Below are 12,097 nucleotides of genomic sequence, written 5' to 3'. Positions count from 1 at the left end.
TTTAAAGATTTGCATTTATTTCCTATTACTCTACTTTGATTTGACTGGCAATAAATTTAATTAATTTCCCCAAATCAAGTCTCTTTTGCCTATGACGGTGATTGGTGAGTGATCTCTCTCTGTCCTCATCTCAACCCACGAGCCTTTTGCTGTATTTTTCTCCCCCTGTCCAGCTAAGGAGGGGAATGATAGAGTGGTTTGGTGTGCATCTGCTGTCCAGCTGAGGTCAATACACCATAGTCCTTTTTGGCACCTGAAAGGTGGAAATGAACTACTCTGGCACTAGAGACAGCTACAAGTTTGAAGCCTGCACCCCAGACCACTGATGGTTGTCTGGGCCCTGTAGCCCCGCAGCTACCAAAATCTTGCCATGCAAACCCAATAAAATGGTAATGCTGAACAGGAACGTCCCACAGGAATAGGCACTCAGCTGTGACAAAGCTCATCACTTTTCTCCCATTGAAAAATCATGGTGGGAATTCAACATCGAAAGGACAAGATGCTAGCACAGCTGCAAAATCTTTGGTCTTCCACAGATTTCCATGGTTGAGTATATGAAAGTGCACAGGGTGAATGTACACAAGGACAATCAGTCAAAAAACAGATGCAGGGGGAAATTGTGTGGGATCTACACAATGTCTAGGTAAAACTGCGTTATTTCTAAATCCATATTGGAGTTCATCACTTGGGTAACCCTGGTATACATACACAGAGACAGCATGAGCTTCAGCTGAGAGATGAGAGTAGTCCAGAGTCATGGACCGTGTGAATGTGTGAATGTCACCAGCGACTCACCGCCCTGGTTCAGTGGGGAAGCCGCTCTGGCACTGAAGCTGGTAACACAGATGCCAAAGCAACAACACGGGATATGAACTGGAGTGGCAAAAGGGAAAATAACTAGTAATAATGCTAATAGTAGCTTTTTTTTTTTCATTTTTCAGCTCTAATCAAGTACCTATATTTACAGGTAGCCACGCTAATGAAGGGCCTGATTCCCAGAACCATTGAGTCTCCAGCAGTTTCTGTGGAAACTGCTATATAAAAATCCAGCCTCTTACAAGGGACTAAATATGCATTGAATAGCTAAAGCTAGGCCACTGTTTTTAACAATGATACCTTGCTATTTTGGTTTACATATCATAACAGCTGGGGATGGTGCAAGGCTGATAAGCAAACTGAAGTGGAATTAAAACATAAAGCCAGTATTAACTGTGTAAGTGAAAGCCATGGTTGGTAACCCTTTATGTGGAGATTGTGTAGACTGAATATTAAAGGGGAAAAACTCCAGAAACCTGACAGGTTTTCTGTGCTGCAGTCAGTTGGGGAGGGGGAAGAAGAAAACAGACATTCAAAGACAGAAAAAAAGGGGGGAAGGAAAACAGGAGGTCAAACATTCATTTGATAGGCTGAAATAATTCAGGGGATGACAACATTTTTAATATCCTGACAAACACTTGGGCCTGCTAGTTTAAGAATTTTGTCCCTTCCCCTTATAACTGACACAAGGCAAAGTGCCCGAGTTATGGGGGTTATCGCCCTAGAAGGCTCTAAGGTATAAACCCCAGGACTGGACACCAAATGGTTCCACTCTGACATCTAAAAAAACATTTACAAAGATTCTTTACAATGCTTGGAGTGACAGTTTAGCAAAGGAAGATAATGAGACTCCTCCCCCCAATGTTTACATTACGCCATAGAAGCATTATGGATCTATTGTTTTATCACAGCATTCAAGGCAAATTCTATACACAATTATAACAGAGTAAATCTGGAGTATGAGTGTGGATTTCATGGATTTGGAATTCCCAATGATTATTGTTACTGAGATTAACACTGAACAGAAATCAACCTTCAGGCTGAGCAGAAACCAACCCATCGTGAAGGTAGATTAATATAGAAATCCTGATCACCTACAGAGTCCTTAACTGAACGTCTGCTTAATGAAGGTTAGGATTCAGCTTTCATTTCATTTGTGAATATGTACCACATCTCCTTCATCCCCCAAATATCTCAGTGATGTCTGCTGGCATTTGTGTGCACAAAGTAACTAGTAAAGAATTTAATATATTGCAGCTTCTTCCATTCAACCTAACAGCAGGAAATAACCATTTTCTGTGTTAGTGCTTCAGGGACCAAGTGCCTGCACCTGATACAATGCTGGTAGACCTTAGAAGCAGTGCAGGAATTAATAGCATAGAGAGAATAATTTGTGAGAATTGCACTACCTCCAAATGAAATCCTTCTGCCCCAATCTTCAGCTATAAAATAACGTGCTGTGGCCATTTCCTAACATCCATATTATGCTGCAGCTACTTTTTCATGTACCTTCTTTTGTACAAAGCACATTGAAGTGGGGAGTGATGGGAAGGTCAAATTTGTTTTGGAAAAGTCCGAAAGCTCTTTCTGCAGCAGTTATTAGGAGCACTGTGAGAAGGCCCAGTGGCAATGATATATAGATAAACATCTGCATTCCTTACATACCAAAATCATTTTTGCTTCAAGTAGAACTTCACACTTCCAATGCTAAGCAGATTGTGTATGTGTCAATTAGACACCCAAATTCTCTCTCCCCATTTGGTGTCAGGTATCCATTTGATAATTTGCTTTTGCATTATGAAGAGCCATGACTGACTCAGTGATCCTTTCTTTAGATTTGTCAAAGCTCTCCTGCACGCTGAGCAAACATTTAGTCCTTTTACAATACTGTATTAGCTGACTCTTTAGTCAAAAAGTATTCCACTACCTTAGAGCTGCATTGCAAAGATCCCCAACTATTTTATGCACTGCCTACTTAAAAAATAAATAAAGATTGAATTACATTCCTGAGCCCAGGATCCTCTTGCACTATACAAATGTAAGTATTTAATTTGGCTTTCCCTGTTTATGTTAGTTTGTTTTAGTTGCTCTGTGTCTTACTCAACCACAAGAATGCAGTATAATTGGACTTATTCAGTACTGTGTGTCTTTGGCTGCTTTTTGATTCCCAGAAGTAAAAAAAAAAAAAAAAAAAAAGTTTTTAAAGGAAGGTCTAAAAGTGTTTTTTGTTCTTTAGTTGTGAAACTAAAAACTAGACAAACAACCAAAAGAAATTTCATACCGAGAGTCTGCAAATAAAGGCACAGAGTTAAAAAATGAACCGATTGTAGCAGTGGTGAAAGGAAGCAGATTGCCAGCCTTAGAGACTGAAGTCTGCTCACTCCTGCAGAAACATGTTGGAGATTAGAACTGTGCAGTACCCCCTCCTGAACTACCTTGCCAGCATAAATTGGTTTATGGCAGGTACAGGGGAGAAGAGGAAGAAACCACACAATAGACAGCGATGGGGTGACCTTCCCTGGGAAAGTTTATTCTAGCCTGCAAGAACTGGGACGTACAAAAAACCTGTTTCAGCTCCCACTGTAGGAAATGGAAAGACTGCTGCTGGCTGTAGAAGGAGCCGCTGCAGGTCACAGGAGAGGCTCAGGTGACTGTCTCAGCACCAGAGCACCTCACGCCCAAGCAGCAGGACTGACAATACCAGTCCCCATGGCTCCTTCACTGAGACTGCCCACAGTCATTGTCAGTAGATTCTAATTCTGGTGGGGTTTGTTAGCCGGTTGCAAAAGGCTAGCATGTGAAAGCCTGAGCTACAACTCCTCTTATTTCACACTCGTGTCCGGTAAGGTCTCATATGCTCAGTCACCTGGAACACCATCCTGAGAGACCAGAGCCTGGAACCTAGTCTGAAGAGTGGTGCCCTCTGGTTTTAGGGGTTTATCTACATGGAGCTTCTTGCAGAGTTAGACCCTAGTGATGTAGGCAGACTGTTCTCAGGGTACTGGGAAATGGTGACCATACGCAAAAGCAGGCCTTTCAACTTAGTAGGTCAAGCAAATACACCGTCAATGGTTCAACACCTACTGAACTTCTGATTTTCCATCCATCCTATCATTTCATTAAATACAGATTAATTCCTCAATTAGTATTTTTAAAACAAAGAGTTTTCAAATTGCAGGCTGTATTTTTATTAGCAGACATTACTGGCAAAACACAAGAGGCCAGCAGGAGCATATTTGTTGCTGGTGTAAGCCAGTTCACCCCACGGGTTTCAACAGTACTATGCTACTTCTTTAGAACTACAGCCTTGGTTTTGTAACTTAATTTGAAATAGTTACATACTTCTTTTTTATCTGAGTGAAAGTAATTTGCATCAGCATTGATATCTACTATGCCGAGGTAATGACATTCATTCAGTATCTACTATGCCTAAGCAACGATAGTTCCCACATTCAGAGAGGATCTTACGTCTCAGGTCTTCTCTGACAGATTTCTCCTTTCTGCACTCAGGAGTAAGAAGCAGGTTCAGGGGGGGACGAGAGCAACCAGGCAGGATGAGGGACCATCTTTTACTCTGCAGAAAAGAAATGCTATTTGAATGCCAGGCTCTAATGGAAATGGGGAATCCTGCAGGCCACCAAGCAGCAGAGGAACTAAAAAAAAACAACCAACCCTGGCCTCATGAATCTTGAAGAGCATCAGTAGAGCTTAAAAGTCACAGAGACAGCATCTGGAACAATATGGAAGAAACTTTGTGAATTATGGGTTTTTTTGGTATCTTCCCTTAGATTCACTCTGGTTTACAAGTACATAAAGTTTCCCTAAAAAGACGTTGAGGATTCTCCTAGGAAACATGTTTTCTCTAGCAAGATATACTCTACATAAACAATCACTCACAACCAGTTCCACACCGAGCATGCCAACAGCTTTTCAGTGCAAAGTGCACGGTCAGGGTCGGGGCTGGAATGTGAAGTGCAGCCCTTCCCAGACACAGGGAGCATGCCTGAGAGTGAGCCTAGCTGAGCAAGTTCAGGGCAGCCCTGTAGATACTTTTGCCTATTTCTACAAAATGTGTTAAAAGAACAACAACGAAAAAAACTCCACAGGAGGCTGAAAGCAGCAGTACCCAGAGCAACTATAGTCAAATATTCAGAAGTAGCTCCAGTTTGGAGATGTTCTTAGTTTTTAGATACCTGATAAAGAAGTTCCACCCAGAATCCCCAAATCAGTTACCACATTTTAAAAGACTGATTTTCTTAGGCTGATTTCTATGCCACAATGCTCTATCTAGCCTTAAAAAGCTCAATAATTTTACTGAAAGTCCATGAATTTCAAATCTTTATATTTTACAATTGCTTATAATTGAAAATTATGTTATACAAGTATTTGAATTGAAAATTTATTGTAAGTATTGTTCTAGTCATCAGTTGTTTAAAAGCACTGTGAACAAAACTGATTCTATACTCAGTTTTAAAATACATGTGCAGCAAGCATTGCATTAGCAAAATAAGGAGTAGCCAAAGAGGAGCAACATAAAGCAGAGGCACACCCTTCTAAGACAGAATGCAAAGCAACACCCATAAGTAAGAAATAAATAATCTGTCACAAATTTTATACCTTACTGTTCTCTGTTGCAGGGGCCCACACATAGATATTTTGCAGATGCCATCTACTGGGGGAGCAGGAAAATTAATTAATGGTACGCAATGTTCATGTAGTAAATAAAATAAATTGGGAAACTATTCCTAAAATCTCACAATTTCTTCACTTATGTTAGCTATTGCAAGAAGAAAAGTGATGAAGGCAACTGTCCCTTAAGCATTTATGATGGGCCAAAAAGAAAGAGGGGAAATGTAGATACACGAATGTTAACATCACCAAGACAGCAACCAAAGTAGAAATAGCTTTTTTAATTAATTAAACCCTGATCATAAAACTGAGACATCACTGGTATCCTCGAGAAGTACCACATTTAAACTAAGAGCATTTAGATGCTTACAGACCGTAAGAGGTCATATTCTCATTGTTTATACAATGCTGCCCTCTAGCACTGAAAAGTAGTGACAGGATTCGTGAAGGTTTTTCTCATGACAGGTTCTTTTCCTTTCAAAAAGTGTCTGTTGTTTGCCATATCTGTGCTTCAAAGCTCTGCGTTTTAAAGCTCTTATTTGGTAAATTTTCTACACTAGCTGCATTTCTCCTGGCTAAAGAGAAACAGAAAAATTAGCTACTTATTTGCAATTGTGAAAGTTGAACATTTTTGGAGACAGCTCTGATTTATAGAGATAGACATACCTGGCTAACCTCTGCTTACTCAGTGGAAACTGCACTATAAGAAAACCACTCTGGTGCCAGTGAACTCAAGCAGCGGCTCTACGTGCTTCCAAAGACCTACGTAATACCTTGTCGTTTTTTCTAGTGCTGTACATAAAGGGTACATTGCAGTTCAAGGCTGGAACCATAAACCCCAACCACACTAGAACATACTGATGGGGTCTGATACATTCTAACCCATTTTGCATCTCCACACATTCCCCCCATAACCTGTGATCACTTTCTGCTGCTAACGCAATCCACCTGGGAATCAAGATGCCAATAAAATGCATATTAATTGAAATTAAAAACTAAATCAATAATTTTTAAGGGCAGTTATAAAAGAAATTCTTATTTCATTTCTTCTTTGGCCTGGTAAAACATGCTAAAATTCCCAAGCCCTGTGTTGATCTCAGGCCTAGGCTAGCAAGGCATCGACGAGCATGTTCATCTCTAAGATACCCTGACCAGTACCACCGAAGTCAGTATGAGTTAAAGACAGACTTTTTTTCTGAACGCCTGCCCTAAACGGAAGTTAAGATTCTGGTCTCTAATTGAGTTGAAAGCCACTGAAAAAGAGTTTCATTTAGAAAATCTTGTTTGAATTAAAACAAACCCAAACTGGCTCCAGACCAAAACTGGAGAGAAACATAATTAAATATTCTGATTAAATGGCTTCCATGATTACAAAAAATAAATGAACACAAGTTTTCTGTTAAAAAAAAGCCATCTCAGGGAAAGTACCAGAAATACTGACAAAACAACGAAGGTGGGCTGGCAGCCACTGAGCTAAGGGAGGCTCTTCAACTACCTACCTATAAGACCAAATTGTTTTTTGAAATTATGCAAAATTTGAAAGCCATAGCAACATAAAGGTCAGGCATCAATAGAAACGTACTTCAAAAGGCAAAGAAATTTGTATTTTACCGAGTATACTCCCTGAGGACCTAGCAAAAGATCACTGCTGTCATGTGAATTCAGTTGAACTGAGGAAGACATCAATCACTGACATGCATCTGACTCCCTGTTTCTCTCCCTGCCACTACCCCAAGCTGAATTACACTGCCACAGGATATAGCACCCATAGGCTGGGCAACTCAAGATGTCCATACTGACCTGCATGTCCATCTTCCCCTCTATCTTTCAAAATCTTTTGTAGACAGCCCAAGTGGAGGGGGTATGGCTACCAGGAACAGCACATTTGCACTAGAAGATCTCAGCTGGGTATTTGAGGAGGCTTTTGTACTGCCTAAATAGGACAGCAAACTTGGTCATTAAATAACAGACATTAGATAAACACATGAGGTGTGAAGGCATGGTAATGTATCTGCCTTAGGGACTCCAGAGTACTGAAATGTCATTTTACAGTAAACTGCTACTTTGCATCTGCTGAGAATTTCATATTAACTCAAAGCATTTCCACTAACCTTTTCCCCGTAAATTTAAACCTTGGGAGGGGTTTACAAGTGACACTACTGAAAAGCATGGTGCAGTACTGGAAAAATGTTTTACATGGAACAAAATGGTAGATTAAAGCCTCCACCTCTATTTGTCCAAACAAATACTCTTTTCCGTTAACCATGACACAGGAAACCTGTACCACAGTCTTTGAGGCTGATTATGTGGAACTGCTTTTAAATATTACTTTGGGGTTTGTCTTTTTAACTAACCAATGGGACATTCTTAAAATACCATCAAACTATTTCCCTTGCTTAATATTGACAGCAACACTTTTTGAAATGTTCAGCTTCTTACCCGCAGCCAGTTTGCTGAAAGGTCAGGATTAGATCCACTAAAGAGTCATACTGGGTAATTTTTCAGTGTGTTATAACCAATAATTGTCAAATGGTACACTTAAATCTCGGATAGGATTCTACAGGCCTCAGGCAAAATTCCTACTGTAGTCATGAGAATTTTTCTTGAGAAAAGACCAAGGGATTAAACTGCTGAAGGAAAAGAGTAATTTTATGAAGCCCTGCTGGCCAGTTTACACATCAGATAAACTGGTGTTGAAACTGACAGGCAATAGAAGATAATAGAAGAACCATCATACCCAGTCAGACCCCTGATTCAACTACTACAAAATCTTGTCTCTGGAAATCAAAAGTTTGTATATGTATGGGGAGACGAGAAAGCCCTAGAACTGAAGATACCTCAGAATAGTACCAAAGTACCTCAAATAGGAAAATTACACTTAATTAAAAGAATGGTTAAATATTGTCCTAATATAGTCCTAAATATAGTCATACTGCAATGCATACTTATCTTCAGGTACATGTTCAGTGCTTTTCTGATTCAAGATACTAATGACACAGTGCTTCCTATGGACAGGACGATCTAAACTGAGAAATACAAAACTTCAAGAGTGCGTGTAGCCACAAATGTCTGACATCTTCACTCACAGCCAAGCACCAGGAGCTGATAAAAAGACCACTGCCATGCAGAAAACAGATGAGCAAGAGCTCTAAAGGACAGAAAAGGTTGTGACAAGTCTCTGAGGTGAAGGAAAATTATTGAACGATGGTACACACCATGATAATTTACTGACATTGCTTTTATTCCTCTTTGGTTGCGGTTGGGGTTTTTTTGTAGCTGGGTTTTGACACTTCCAAATTTCCCCAGTTTCAAAATGTACCACAAATCAGCTATAGACTAAAAAAAAGCACATGCTTGGGCTCCAGTCTGGATCCTGACATATTCTTCCTGTGCAGCTCTTGACAAGTCATTTAACTTCTCTACCCTGTTTCTCTTCTTTACTATAAAATCGCAACCCTACCTCAAAGGACTACTGATACTATTTTGCTATGCATACTTTCCCAGGGTATTTAGATAGCCTGACTGCAGGCAGCAGAGCTATAAAAAGTATGTTTAAACAAGAGGAACCTCTAAGCCATCTTAGAACAGAATCACTGCACTGGAGACAGATAGTGATGATAAGAGAAGGGAAAGGCAATGCAGCAACTGCAACAGCAAGTTTTCCCCACAGTCAACATATCAGACAGAATGACACTGATGGGCTTCAGGCTGCAGCTGACTTTTAATGGAACCTTTCCTCATTCGTACACTTCAGAGTAAAATCAAGTCCAACAATAAAGCCCTAACTCTTTTCTGAGAAGCCCATGCATTTAGAAACTGGACTAATCACAATTATGAGATAAAGTATCTTTACTTTTTGTCACTGTGAAGTTCACCTCAAGAAAGGATAAAGCAATTATCTAACTCAACCTCTCCATTGACCTGAAATGTTTAGTTTTGAAAGAATTATTTGGATTTACAGCTGTACGATGGAGCAGAACCAGGACCATTTTGCTCTATTTGCTCTAACATTCAGAATAAAACCTTTGGTAACGGAGTTAGCATCCAGGAGTCAGCTGCTTTGGAGTATCCTGGTTTGTACTACTGTATACATGAAACTGAACGAATATAGTAAGGCCAAACTGAATGCTTCATAGCATGGGAATAATTGTGGGTTTGGTGGTTGTTAATAGAAATTTCTTACTGTATTCTCTAACTTTGCTAAAGCAAACCTGCAATGCTTGGGCCAAGCAGATGCAGAATGTATCAAATTAGTACCTTAGGGCAAGGAACACAATAAGATGTTTCATTATAAACTCACGGAAGTAAACTATATCCTTGACATACTCCTTTCCCAGACATTGTGAGGCTATCGGTATTACTTTATGTCTCATGTGAGGATCACCAGAGAAAATCTCTGGAACTAGTCATTAATCAAACAAAGCATAGCACAGAGTTAGAATTTTTGAAATGGTGCCAAAAGCAGTTGTGGAAATTTGCAGTGACAACTGATGAGAAACCAAATACCTAGAGGGAAGGTCGTGGCTTTCCTCTGGTTTTGTTCTATTTTCTTTTTCACTGATTGTTACAGAATCTTTGTAGGGATCTTGTAAAATCTTGCAGTCAGTCCTCTGCAGAGAGAAAATCAATTTTATAAACAGTTTCTATTATACTGGCATCTTTTCTGTAGTTTTACAGCGTGAGATTTACCCAGCCCAACAGTAGGTTTCCAACTAAAGAAAACCAAAATACAGGGCACAGTATGGGCCTAGAATAGAGTAGGGTGGGATGAGCCATGATCAGAATGCACTTGGCAAGGGAGATGAGGATTAAAACCGGGTTTTAAACACAAAGGAGAAAGTCCCAGACAGTACTGCAGAAAGGTAAAAAATAGAGAGAACAGAAAAAATGAGTGAAGAGCTGCTGGTAGATAACAGCAAGTGTCTGTGCTTAATTAGCCTTAGCTAGAATGGGAGAGACATATTGCAGCAAGCCTGGGTGAATCAGTTGTCAGGTACAGGAAGGGGGCTTATGTTTCAGGTTCCTGTCATAAAATGAAATATTTTGCACATTTTTGCACACTGCCTAGAGAAACAGTGCTGCTAGCTATGGACCACTGTACTGAAACCAGTAAAAAGCTGCAGTAATCAAGGCCATTAACCTCAGGTTGCCCTATCCTATCAAACTTGGACCCTTCCTGTTGAAACAATTCAGCTAGGCACAGTGTTCAAGGCACTATCACTTACTTTTATGATATGCCCTGGGACACTAGCGATGCCTTTGAGGACATAACAGAAGGCAAAAAATAACCATATCAAAAATAATGTACACGCAGAGAATTTCATCAAATCCTAGAACAGTTTGGGTTGGAAGGGACCTTAAAGACCATCTAGTTCTAACTCCTCGGCCATGGGCAGGGACACCTTCCACTTGACCAGGTTGCTCAAAGCTCCGTCCAACCTGGCCTTGGGCACTGCCAGGGATGGGGCACCCACAGCTGCTCTGGGCAGCCTGGGCCAGTGCCAGGGATGGGGAACATCCCCATACAAAGAAGCTTCCCTTGGAAAATAATGTTGCAACTATTGCACCAGGCAGACTCACTGGCATTCCCACCAGAAGTCTATTTATCATATAATACTGAGCAACAGATTGTTCCAAGATCCAGTGGACCTTATGTTAAGGCTTTTAAATTGACATTTTCCAACCTACTGTGTTTGAATTGTCACTTAATATCAAACAAAGCATCTAGGAACATATTACATGAAAGGCATCACAGAAGAAGGTTGATTTGATGCCTGAAATGAAATGGGGAAAACCTTTTAAATGCCCAAACAAACTCTCAATTGTTTTGATTCAACAGATCCAGTTTAACCTCACATTGTTACACTATGGTAAAAATATTTTGGTGTCGATTCAGTGATAACATAGTAAAACCCATGACAATTGCTCTGAACACTGATATCTTTCAATTCTAAGTTAGGAAAAAGACTAAAATAAAATTTCACCCAACAAACCCTCAAGATTTATTCATTTTGCTTCTTTGTTCCTATCGTGCAACTTTCCACATTATTTCATAAGAAAAAGAAATACATCACATATTAGGCAGTTAAATCCACCTTGTTAGTGAAGAATTTGGATTACACTTATAACTGTTTCAATAATTTCAGATAATTTATGGTTAAACTACTCACTACCTTAGCTGCTTTAACAAAGGATTTATGGAAACTCCATGTATTCAGCACAACAACTAAAATTTCACAAGGTAACAATCAACAGAAGACAGCTGCCTTTGTGGGTACTGCATACATGTTTGAGCTGAGAATTACATTTCTAGCATTTCGTGAAAGCATAATATATTATTTTATTCTCAAGGCCATTAACATTTCACCATTAACAGACAAGTTTACTACTTTAATTAGGACCTCATCTAGCACCCTGAATCAAGAGGAGTTTTCCTACTGATTTCAGTGGGACCAAGATTTGCTCAGTGTTCCCTCCTGTTATTAAAACAAGGATTTCCTCCAACCTACTAGTCAAGATAGTATGTTAATTTAATTATTAGCTTGTTTTGACTTCAGAGAGCTCTCATATGAGTTGGGTGTGTGTGTGTGTGTGTGTGTGTGTGTTTAACTCCAAGTTACTTCAGGTAGAGTTAATCCTTAAAGTTTTCGTA

At 39.8% G+C, this 12,097-nt stretch overlaps 1 non-coding gene across 1 annotated transcript; it reads right to left on the bottom strand.

Moving 5' to 3' along the window:
* Window positions 1–250: 250 nt before the first annotated feature.
* Window positions 251–339, bottom strand: TRNASTOP-UCA (transfer RNA opal suppressor (anticodon UCA)). The gene has a single exon. It is a non-coding gene; the product is annotated as a tRNA-Sec (tRNA).
* Window positions 340–12,097: the final 11,758 nt, after the last annotated feature.

Source organism: Falco biarmicus, chromosome 14 (assembly GCF_023638135.1).
Source record: "Falco biarmicus isolate bFalBia1 chromosome 14, bFalBia1.pri, whole genome shotgun sequence".
Classification (NCBI taxonomy): Eukaryota; Metazoa; Chordata; class Aves; order Falconiformes; family Falconidae; genus Falco; species Falco biarmicus.
The sequence above is the reverse complement of the archived record's forward strand: the minus strand, read 5'-3'. Positions and strand labels throughout refer to the sequence as shown.